Raw genomic sequence first — 12463 nt, 5'->3', positions numbered from 1 at the left:
CAGGATAACAGGAGTGGCCTTCACGGGCAACTCAGACCTATATCTATTAGGTAATTTCAAGGAAATAAGTGATAAATTGACCAAATATTAAATCTCTTTTATAAAAATAGCACTGGCGGTAGCGAAAAAATGTATCATGATCACTTCTAAGTCCTACACCCCTCCACTTATAGGACAATGGACTGCAGAAATAAACAGCTGTATGTCTTTTGATGGGGGGGGGGAAAATCACATACAACTTAAAGAATAAATATGACCCTTTTATAAAGATCTGGCAGCCATACTGGGACCACATAGGGGCCCAGATACAGTAATAAAAAGGAACAAAATATATAAAAGTAACTATTATATATACAAAAATGTAGTTTCCTCAACTATACTCTATATTCTTAAAATATATGTAAGCTCTGACTGTGATCGGATCTGTTTGTATGGGGGAGGGAGGAGAGTCTGTTTTTTGTTGTTTACGAGATAAAGTTTAATATATTGTATATTTAAAATGTTATTATGTATAATTTTTGAAAAAAAACAAGCACAAAATATTCAAAAAATATTATTATTCAGCTCTCAAGATATCGTCATAGACAATTAATGAAGTCCTAAAAATATTAAAGTCTTCCAAGCCAAGCATGACACATGTTCCAGTTGAATCAAATTTAAATCCTCAAATTTGATAATTGGCTTATCCTATCAAGTTCATCATTTTGCTTTGTGGGCCAAAATCAAAAATGTCAAGAATCAGACTTTTAGAGGAAGTTGAAATGAAACATTAGAGGCCAACTACATTAAAAACCTGTCAACAAGAATAACCCAGGAAGATGCAACATTCAATTTGAGCTAAACTATATTTACTCAGACATCTGAAAAATTTCAATACACTATATATAACCAAAGGGAATATTAAGAACTCCAGACTGAATTTGAGTGTTTATGTACTTACCCTTTAACAAAAGAACAGCTTTTGAATTTATTATTCTCAAACTCCATAGTACATTGGTGAACAATGAAGATAGCTTCTGGCAAAATACATTATATACCAACCATTCTGTTTGCCAAGGCAATTCAAAATGATTAGCAGATTTAAGAAAATTCCTCTGGCACAATCCTTAGTGATAATTGAGTCTACAAGTTTTGCTGATCATGTTGAAGAACAGAACAGTTTTACCTTCAAGTCTGCAAAGGTTACATTAGCAGTTTGCCCCCACTAGAGGGACCTCAATTTATTTTCTGTCGCTGACAACTTTGGATGAAAAATGCTAACAAGTGGAACATTTTTTGATGCAATAACTAAGAGAACCATTAAAAATTAGAGCCAACGTTATCTTTTTTTCTTTAGAGCACACAAGTTCTGCAAGCAGCACACAGTGTTGCAAGTAACAATTTGCATTGCTAAATGCTTCTTGGTAAATATGGAGACAAGTCTGTAGATGCTGTAATCTAGAACAAAAAGCAAACTGCTAGAGGATTTCAAAAGGTTGAACAGCATTTGATGCATGACCTCAATCCAAAATATTTGCTTCACAGAGGCTAATCAACTCACCAAGCTCCTCCAGTAGTTTGTTTTTGGTTCCAATCAATGCGATCCTGGTAAAGTCTACTCCAAAATACCAAAGGACAATTAGAAACTCTCCAAGCCAAACCAATCCTCTAAGAATTTGAATACACAGTGTCTACAACAGCTCGACGCTAAGCAGCCACAAAGCGTGAGAAAATAAGACAGACTTTAAATAAATATTTTAAAGGGTGTGCAAAATAATTGAAAGTTCACCATGCAATATTTCTGAGTTGGATCCTTTTTTTTTTATATATATAATTTTTTTATTTTTCACACTGTGAACCATATCAACCAAAATATATACAAACACTTCTCATTAAATATACAGTGGCATTTTCTCTTTTTTCCCCCCATACCCTCCCTCCCTCCTTCCCACCCCCCTACAAAACAAATAAATATTCAACATATACAATACAATAAAACCATAAAACAATGTCTTCACACAATGAAAAATAAACAAGAAATGTGCGTCATCTGTTTTTTTTTTAAAACACACACTGCATTAAATCATTTGTCTTATCATCATTTTAGGGGATGTAGGTCAGAGGCAAGCTCTCCCTGTTATGTTCCATGTATGGTTCCCAAATTTGTTCAAATAATATGGCTTTATTTTTTAAATTATATGTTATTTTTTCCAATGGAATACATTTATTCATTTCCATGTACCATTGCTGTATTCTCAGGCTCTCTTCCATTTTCCAAGTTAACATTATATACTTTTTTTGCTACTGCTAAGGCTATCATAATGAATCTTTTTTGCACTTTATCCAATTTGAGGCCTAATTCATTACTTCTTATATTACTTAAAAGAAAGATCTCTGGATTTTTTGGTATGTTATTTTTTGTGATTTTATTTAATATCCCAAAACATAGTCACTTTTGTACATGCCCAAATTGTATTGTCTGTTGTTCCCATTTCCTTCTTACAGCGAAAACATTTAATCTGATAATGTTGGATCCCATTCTTTTAATTTTTGAGGAGTGATATACAACTTGTGTAACCAATTATACTGTATCATGCGTAACCTTGTGTTTATTGTTAACTAATGTGGCTACACCTCTATCTTTTGAATTATATGATGCTGCCGCTACGTGTCCTACCCAGTCTCTCTTTAATTTGTTATGTTCTACTTCAGTTAGATGCATTTCCTGCACAAATGCTATATCTATTTTTTCTTTTTTCAGTGAATTTAATAGCCTCTTCCTTTTAATTTAGTTATGTATTCCACTAATCTTATATCTTGTTTACACCTATTTTCCGCTTCCTCACCACCTCCATCCCCTTTTTTCCATTTTCATCTCTCAGTTTTCCCTTTTTAAACTCAATGTATGACATTTATCTCAAATATTTTTACTAAGATGGATCTTGGTTTTTGTTGTATCTTTGTTTTTGATATTAGTGCTCTGTGTGCCCTTTCCATTTTTTCCTGCATTTCTGTCGTTCCCAGGATCTTCGGGATCCATCCTTTTATAAATTCCTTCATGTCTGCGCCTTCTTCACCCTCCTTCAGGCCCACTATTTTTATGTTGTTTCGCCTACTATTATTTTCCAACATATCAATTTTCTGAGATAACAACTTTTGTGTCTAATTTTTTTTAATCACTTTCTTCCAATTTTCCTCTTAAGTCATTTACTTCCATTTCTACAGCCGTTTCTCGTTTTTCCATACTTTCCCCTATTTCTGTCATGACCCACTCTAAACTTTGCATTTTATCTTCTGTTCTTTTCATTTTTCTTTTAATTGCACTAAGTTCTAATGACAACCATTCTTTTAATGCTCTCATTTGTACTTCAAAAAAGGCTTTATCTGTATTCTGACCATCTGTTTTACCTTCTATTTCTCTGTGAAGATCTTGGTCTTCTTCTTCCTCTTCTTCTGTGTTTGTACCTGTGTTTGTGTCTTCTTCTCTTCTTTGTATCTGTGTCTCTTCCGATTATCCTGATGAATTGCTTGTATCACTTTGTCGGGCCACTTGTTGTTGATCCTCCCCTCCTGGGCTGCTCATCTGTCGGGCCTTCTGCTGCTGCTCATCTTGCCGTTCACCCCGTCGATTTCTTCCTCGACTGGTTCCTCACTCCCTCTCCTACAGCCTTCCTCATCTTCCAGCTGAGAGCCCTGGTGTCGGGCATCCCTCAGCTGGTTGCGCCGTGGTTGTCTGCTCTTCGGCTGAGCCCCCCCCTCCCGTCGGTGATTCCTTTTATCTTTGAGCACTGCGCACTTTTGTTTGGTCTCAGAGAGCCATTTTTGCAGTCCACTGGTCAGGAGGTCGCGACTCAGCGGGGTCGGCACCAACCTCGGAGATCGGGCACTCTTCGCCACCATGGCTCCCTGTTCCTTCGTGTAGGTAATGCCTTCTTTCTTTTCTGGTGGAGAGGGGAGGAGAGGTGTAGATGGGTCTGATGGTGGGATTAGATCAAAGGTGGTGGAAATGGCAGAGGATGATCAGGATAGATGAGGACAAGGGAAATCTAGTCCTTAGTGTAGAGGGGGCCATGGCAAATATGCAGGTAATTGAGACTATGAGAGAGAGGGCCACGCTGATGGTAGTAGAGAGGAAGCCACAAATTTTGAAGGAGGATATCTCCGATGACCTTGCATGGAAGATCTTGTTGGGAAGAGATACGAGGGAGACAAAACATTATTTCAACAGTGATCCTGCATTTACATTGAACAGCATTGAGAAAGTGTTCTGAACAACTCATTACTCATTTTAAGTGGCCGATAGAGTCGAGAGGTGTATGCTGCACATTACACAACAGTGGAAGTTCATTTCAGCTCAGCGAGGAACAGTTTCCATTTCCCTGTTAAGACTTATAATACAGAAGTCATTCAGTTATGACAATTCCCAGCAGAGCAAATTTATCAACCCCCCCCCTTCCGTTATTTCCCTGCAACTCCACGACCTGTTTACCCTTCAACTTTCGTTTGACATTTACACTATTCAATTACATCACAGTAGCTAATTTACCAGCTCATCTTTGGGATGCATAAGGAAACCCATGCATCTGGCAGAAACCTACATGGTCAGTCAAGATTAGGAATGAACCTGCATCTTTAGGCACTTTCAGGTGCCCAAATGCCCTGCATGTAAAGCTGCATGCTTAGGGAATATGCGGCTGTTTTGAGGCCACCTAAATGTGCAGGAGGTGCTCTTGAGACGAGCTACGTAACCCTCTCTGAAAGAGATAATCAGCTCAGCGGCTCCCCCAAACACCTGAATGCAGGTGGCTGAAAGCAGATGTTAAAGGGTCAGGCTGCTGATCCCAGCTGACACTGGGCAGGAGCCGGAGTGTGCTCAGAGCCGCATCCTGTGCAGCCGTGTCCTTCAGGTGGCCAGCGTTGCGCTTTAAACGCTGCCACCTGAACGGCAATTCAAAGGGCCGCTTCTCCTTCTTCAGGCGCATTCTTAGCTGCAAGACTAACTGCTTCGATACCATACCAATAGGTGTTACACATCAGGAATTCTAGTTTCTTTTATACTGTAGTTTTGGAAATCAAAGGATATTGAGATCAAAGGTAATATGCCATGTGGAGGCAGGGGAGTGAAATGGGATTGGAATGGAATACCTCAACCCTGGAAGTTCACACAACCAGTATTGCACTTTCTAACATAGCATGATCAACATGGCCATAGTGGCTCAAAGAGGCTGTATCTGTATGACCACATATAACCATACAACAATTACAGCGCAGAAACAGGCCAATTTGGGCCTTCTAGTCTGCACTGATCCAAGTACCCTCCTCTAATCCCACTTACCAGCACTCTGCCCATATCCCTCCGTCCCCCTCCCATCCATATACTTTTCAAACTCTTTCTTAAATGACAAAATTGACCCTGCCTCCACCACCTTTCCTGGAAGCCCATTCCACACAGTAACCACTCTCTGAGTAAAGAAGTTCCCCCTCATGTTACTCCTAAACCTTTGCCCGTCAACTCTCAATCCATGGCCTCTTGTATCCATCTCTCCTACTCTCAATGGGAAAAACCTTTCCACATCAACTCTATCTATCCCTCTCATTATCTTAAATACCTCTATCAAATCCCCTCTCAGCCTTCTACATTCCAAGGAATAAAGACCTAATTTGCTCAATCTCTCCTTGTATTCCAGATGCTGAAACACAGGCAACATTTTTTTTAAAATCTTCTCTGCACTCTCTCTATCTTGTTAATACCCTTCCTATAAATCGGTGACCAGAACTGCACACAGTACTCTAAATCTTGCCTCACCAATGCCTTGTACAGTTTCATCATTACTTCCCAACTCCTATATTCTATGCACTGATTTATGTAGGCAAGTATACTAAAGGCCTTCTTCACCACTCTATCCACATGCGATCCTACCTTCAGGGAACAATGCACCGTTATTCCTAGATCTTTCTGCTCCACTGCATTCTTCAATGCCCTCCCATTTTCCACATATGTCTTGTTTTGATTATTCTTTCCAAAATGAAGCAACTCACACTTATCTGCATTAAACTCCATCTGCCATCTTTCTGCCCACTCCTCTAAGCAGTTTAAATTCCTCTGCAATCTTTGAAAACCCTCATCATCCAAAATTCCCCCTATTTTAGTATCATCTGCATATTTACTAATCCAATTTACCGCCCCATCCTCCAAATCCTTAATATATATGACAAACAGCCACGGTCCCAATACCGAGCCCTGAGGTACACCACTTGTCACCGGCCTCCATCCTGACAAACAATTAATTAGCTACTATTACTCTCTGTCACCTTCCTTCCAGCCACTGTTGAATCCATTTGACTATTAATACCTAAGGACTTAGCCTTCCTATACTGATAACTTTAGTATATTGTTCAAGGAACAAGATCTTGCAACAGAAGAATCATTCCTGTTGCAAGTTTGGAAGATCTTTAATAGCTAAAGACTAAAGCGCTGGGGTAAGCCAGCAATTTAGGCAACATCCATGGAGGAAAAAGCAAGCCAAGATTTCAGGTCAAAACACAGCTTTAGGGTTGACTTTTAAAGCCACTTGCTTTGCTTTCAATGAGGTTTCAATTAAAATAAAGGAGAACTGGTATATCTATTGCGAAGATTTTAGTGTTCAAAAGTAAAAATTACCAGATTAAACAGTTCTCAAACATTATATAAACACACACACACACACACACACACACACACACACACACACACACACACACACACACACACACACACACACACACACAAGATCATAAATCCCCATGTTTTAATGGCATGTACCCCAAGAGATTGAAGAGATAAGCATAGTGGATACTGAATGATTTCCAGATTGCAAAGTACCAAATTTTGCTACATTATTTCAGAAAAGGTATTAAACATTGCAGATTACCTGACTTCAGTATTAACCAAGGGGCAACTGAGTATTCTGAAAATAATAGGATTGGAGAATGTTGACAAGGATTAATGAGAGGGAAATAGCATTTGCTTAATTTGTTTTCACCCCATCTCTTCTCCCCCCCCCCCGCCCCCCCCCCCCCCCCAAACGAGCAGAACAAATGGCAAACCAGCAAATGTGGTGCATTTAAATTTTCAGAATTTTTTTGATTAACTGTGAGACTGGAGGCTGATTATCAAAATGTAGAGCACAACAGACTGGGGTTTAAAAAAAAATCAATGGAGACTGCACATTAGTTACCAAACAAAACAGTAGGGATGTAGATGGCACTTTGCCCTCAGAAGCAAAGACAAGTGGAGGTCCAGCAGTTTACGATCTGTATCAATGATCCGCACAAGGAGACCAAGTGTAATATATTCATATTTGCTAATGGTACAAAGCTAAGCAGCTGTGTGGGTTGAGAGGAAAATACAGGAGGTTTAGGAGATAATAAAATGGGTTAGCACATGGTAGATGGAATATTATGTAGCTAAGTGCAAAGTCTATTTATAGGAAAACATAGAAAGAAGGCACTTTTCCTTAAATGACAAGAAATTGAAAGGCATTGGTATTCAAAGGATATTGGGTGTTCTTGTACATGTACTACAAAATGAAAATGCACCTACACAAAGCAATTAAGAAATCAGTATTTAGCCATCCTTGCAAAATTTGAGTACAAAAGTAAAAAGCTACAATGCAGGTTCCAATTAGACCTCACCTGGAGTATTGCAGAAAGAGAGATTATAGTTGGTCTTCCAAAGTATTTACAAAGGAATAAACACAAAGAAGGCAAACCAAATTGATTCATGGGCCATGTTATAAACAGACCGAGCCCAGAGTTCAGAAGAGTGAGGGACAATCATGTCAAATCACAAAATTGTTAGCTAAAGTAAATACTGAGCAATGTTCCCCTGGCATTGGAAGCAGCAAAAGGGGGAGGGGAAGATAACCCAAAGGTCATAGAACCAAAATAAAAAGCTGCAGCCACTCTTGGCTAAAGTGATAACTTTTTTTGCTCCAGCCAGAAGTTAATGAGTAATTCACCTGCCCAAGAAGGCAGTGAAGACTCAATCACCAATATATTTAAGTCAGAAATCAACAATTTTTCAAATATTACAATTTCTTCCCCAGCTTTGAAACATTTGAGGATAAATTATCAAATTCCAGGGATTTATCCATATTTATACATTTTAAGGCATGTAAACTTACTAATCACATCTCCTGCACATATATAGATCTCAAGACACATACACACTTTACAAACAAGTCCCAGAATTAATCCCAGTGACAGATCATTTGCAACAGTGAGAAAAGCACCCACAACTACCTTCTACCACTTATCAACCAATGAAATTTGGATCTATTTTGCCAGTATTTGCTTAATGGTTTACTTTCCACTTTCACCAAGCTGTACTCATTTGAATTTTTTTTGTATTTCCAGCATCTTCCAAAACTTAAACTGCAATTACCTTTCAACTTCTTTGTGCCTTCTCAAAGATGTTTCAATTCAAAACAAATTGCCACCCCAGTCAGCATCTGCACAAGGATAACTTGCAAATCTTGAATTTTTTTTCAAACTTTATTTAAAATTTTCAAAATATTATCAAACAATACAAAAAATAAAAATAAACTACAACTAAAGCCAACCCGCCCACCCACCCCCAGCAAATCCAGCAAGGGGAGCAAAAAATAAATGTACAATACCTTAAGATATTATGAAACCCATATATTTCAAATAAGGTGACCATATTTGAACAAAAAAATTATAATTTTCATGCAAACTACATGTTATTATTTTCCATACAAATACAAGATCGGAGTTCATTATGCCAACAAACTATATTCACTTCAACATCATCCTTCTAAGAAATCACCACACATTTTTGCACAATAGCCAATGCTAAAGGAAGAAACGTGATCTGAAACTTATCCAACCCCGAATCATTAAATAGGACAGTATAATCTAACAAAAAAAACTTTTGGATCTAATAAAAATTTAATCTTAAACAATTTTTGAAGAAATTCTCTAATTCTTTGCCAAAACGGTTGAACCTCACTGAATGTAAAAAAAAGTTCTTATGGATTGTCCACATCGAAAACACACCTCTGAATCACTAAATCCATATTTCTTCAATTTATCAGGGATCAACTGATCCAAAAAATTATAATTAACCATAATGTATCTTACATTAAGCAATTTAGTCACTCCATCATAACACAGTCTCCCAATCTTCCTGATCAATATCCAAACTTAGATCCCCTCCCACTTCCTCTTTTATGTAAACTTGGCTTACCATCGTGTCCTGCAACAATGTGTACTTGTCAGAAATAAAGCCCTTGTTTGACGAATGAGAAATCAAAAATTAAAATTTTGTTAACTTAGGAATTTTCACATCTCTTCCAAAATTATCTTTCACTCATGCTCTAGTATATAAATAAAGAATTCGCTGATATTCCAAATTTTTCCCCAAGTTGATTAAAAGAAAGGAATTTACCTTCCTCAAAATAATCCTCTAACACTTTTATTCCCCAAATCTGCCATGCCTTTAAAAATCTGTTTTTCAGAGAAAAATGAAGAATTCTATTTTGGTATAATGCAGTTTGAAATGATATTTTTCCTTTTGTACCTATATTAAAATTCCTTTTAGTCCAAACTGCTAATAAATGCTTTAAAACCGGCACATTATACTTCTACAATAAAACAGGATTCCACTTAAATATAAACTGATGAGGATGGAAGTCTGAAATATTAGCTAATTCAACCCTGGCCCAACTAGGGAGATACGAAACATCTAACATACAATTAATAAATTTTAATTGAGCAGCTTCATAATAATTCTGAAAATGAGGTAATTGTAAACCTCCCAAAGCACATTTCCAGGTCAATTTACACAACGCTATTCTAGCTAATTTTCCCTTCCATAAAAATTCTCGTACAGCCTTATTAAAATCTTGAAAAAAAAGATTTCAAAAGTAAACAAGGAATTGACTGAAAAAAATATTGAATATGTGGAAAAATATTCATCTTGATACAATTTACTCACCCTATTAATGACAAAGGTAAATCTTTCCATTTAATCAAATCTGCCTTAATCTTTCTCATTAAAGGAACATAATTTAATTTATACAATGATTGAATTTTTACATCAATCATTATACCCAAATATTTAACTATCAGTCCAATGCAATTTTGTAATTTGCCTACATGGAGTATAATCTCCATCTGAAATTGGTCATATTTCACTTTTATCCCAATTCACTTTATATCCAGACAACACATTGTAATGTTCTAAACATTTTTTGCAGATGAATTAAAGATTGTTCCGGAAGCAATAAATATATCAAAACATCATCTCCAAACAAATTAATCTTATATTCATCCTCTGCTATCCTTATACCTTTAATATTCTCGTTCTGTCTTATCGCTTGAGGTAAAGATTCTACGACCAACGCAAATAGAGCTGGTGACAAAGGACAACCTTGACGTGTCGAACGGGATCATTTAAATAATGAAGAGTTTGACCATTTGTCACCACCCTAGCAACTGGATTTAAAGTGTTGGAGAAGCTTAAATTTGGCCCGTTTTTTTATTGGTTGGGTTAAGGCATTATATAATAAGCCTTGAATCTTCAAAATCTTTATTTCAAAAATCTTCCATTCATTAGCACCAACATACCATGCTGTTGCATTTGCAGATTTTCACCCTTCTGTCAATGGTTAATAACTAGTCCGCTCACACCCTTCAATTCCAGTGATGTTGCTCAATTGCCTCACTTTTTCCCCCTGTTGTTATTTTCCTCTTTTTAGGAGGAATCTGAAGTTTTATCCACAACACCCAAAAATTTATTTGTAATTTGCCCAGTTCTTGCCATTCCCAATTAAGAGTTTTCTGCCCAAAATAGTGGCAGTGTAAGAATGCTTCCTATGCAGGCTGCTTGACCTGCCAAGTTCCTTCAGCACTTTCGTTGGGTACTGCTCCAGTTTTCCACTTCTTCGGGTTCATCATTTCTTAACATGGAACCTCTGCAGGGTATTTCTAGGATTAACAAGCCATTTTCAGTCTGGACGACAGAAAATCTGTCTAAAATAGCATAATGATGTGCTATTAAACCAGCAATCCAAAGGGCTGGGCTGATCCAGAAATAGAAGTTCAAATGCCACTGCAATAGCTGGAGGATTTAAGTACATAACCTGAAATAAAGAATTATTTTTTTTTTAAAATATATAAAGTGTTTGTTGTTCAAAACCAATCCAAAATTACTAATATTCCTGGCATAAAAGGAAATCTATCATTGTGCAACTGGAGTTGCATTTGATTTGGGAAAAAATCATTCAGGGTTTTCCCCAACCAGAAGCTCTGGATGAACAATAAAATCCTGAACCTGGTGCAAGCCAGATCGCAAGCATTCAAGTCCAGAGCAGGTGTGACCTGCGAAAAGCCATCTCCCAGACGAAGTGGAGATTCCAGGTGAAAATGGAAACAACAAGGATACCCAACAGCTGTGGCCGGGCTTAAATGCCATAGCCTGTTACAAAACCAAATCTGGTAAAGTAGCCGACAGCAAAGCTTCTCTCTCAGAGGAACTCAATGCCTTCTATACCCAATTTGAAAACAGTAACAGCGAACAACCACCCCTCCACACCCCCACGTCCCCTAATGATCCATTCTTTCTGTATTTGAGGATGACATGCATACTGCCTTCAGGAAAGTGAATCCAAAGAAAGCATCCAGCCTGATGGAGTACCTGACCAAGAATTAGAGATCTGTGCTGACCAACTTACCAAGGTATTCAAAGATATCTTCAATAACTCACTCTAGCAGGACCTGTTTCAAACAGGCGTCGATCACACCAGTCCCTAAAGAGTGCAGTAACCTGCCTTAATGACTATCGATCAGTAGCACTTACATCAACAGTGATGGAGTGTTTTGAAAGGCTGGTGATGAAGTATATCAGCTTCTGTCTGAGCCGAGACGTGGATCCATTCCAGTTCGCCTATCGTAGAAACAGGTCTACGGCGGATGCCATCTCACTGGCTCTGCACAAAGCCTTGCAACACCTGGATAGCAAAGATGCCTACATCAGGATGCTCTTTATTGACTACAGTTCAGCATTTAACGCCATCATCCCCTCAAAACTGATCAACAAACTCCAAGATGTGGGAGTTAACACCCCAATGTGTAATTGGATCATGGATTTCCTAATTCAGATCAAAATCAGTGAAGATTTGTAAGAACTTCTCCTCCACAATCTCCATCAGTACTGGAGCACCACAGGGCAATGTTCTTGGCCCCCTGCTCTACTCACTTTAGACCTATGACTATGTAGCTCGGAACTATAATAACAGCATCTACAAAATTGCTGACGCTATCACAGTATTGAGTTGTATAAAGGAAGGGGATAAGTCAGCACAGGATGGAGATTGAAAACTTGGGTGAATGGTGCACTAACAATACCTTGCACTGAATGTCACCAAAATGAAGGAGCTGATTGTTGACTTCAGGAAAGGTAAGCTAGAGGTATACAATC

The 12463-nt window shown here is 37.9% G+C and overlaps 1 protein-coding gene across 1 annotated transcript in view; it reads right to left on the bottom strand.

The window, feature by feature from the left end:
• Positions 1-12463, bottom strand: part of itsn1 (intersectin 1 (SH3 domain protein)) — a 181117-nt gene that overhangs the window by 155691 nt on the left and 12963 nt on the right.

Source organism: Narcine bancroftii, chromosome 7 (assembly GCF_036971445.1).
Source record: "Narcine bancroftii isolate sNarBan1 chromosome 7, sNarBan1.hap1, whole genome shotgun sequence".
Classification (NCBI taxonomy): Eukaryota; Metazoa; Chordata; class Chondrichthyes; order Torpediniformes; family Narcinidae; genus Narcine; species Narcine bancroftii.
This window is presented reverse-complemented; position numbering and strand designations above follow the sequence as displayed.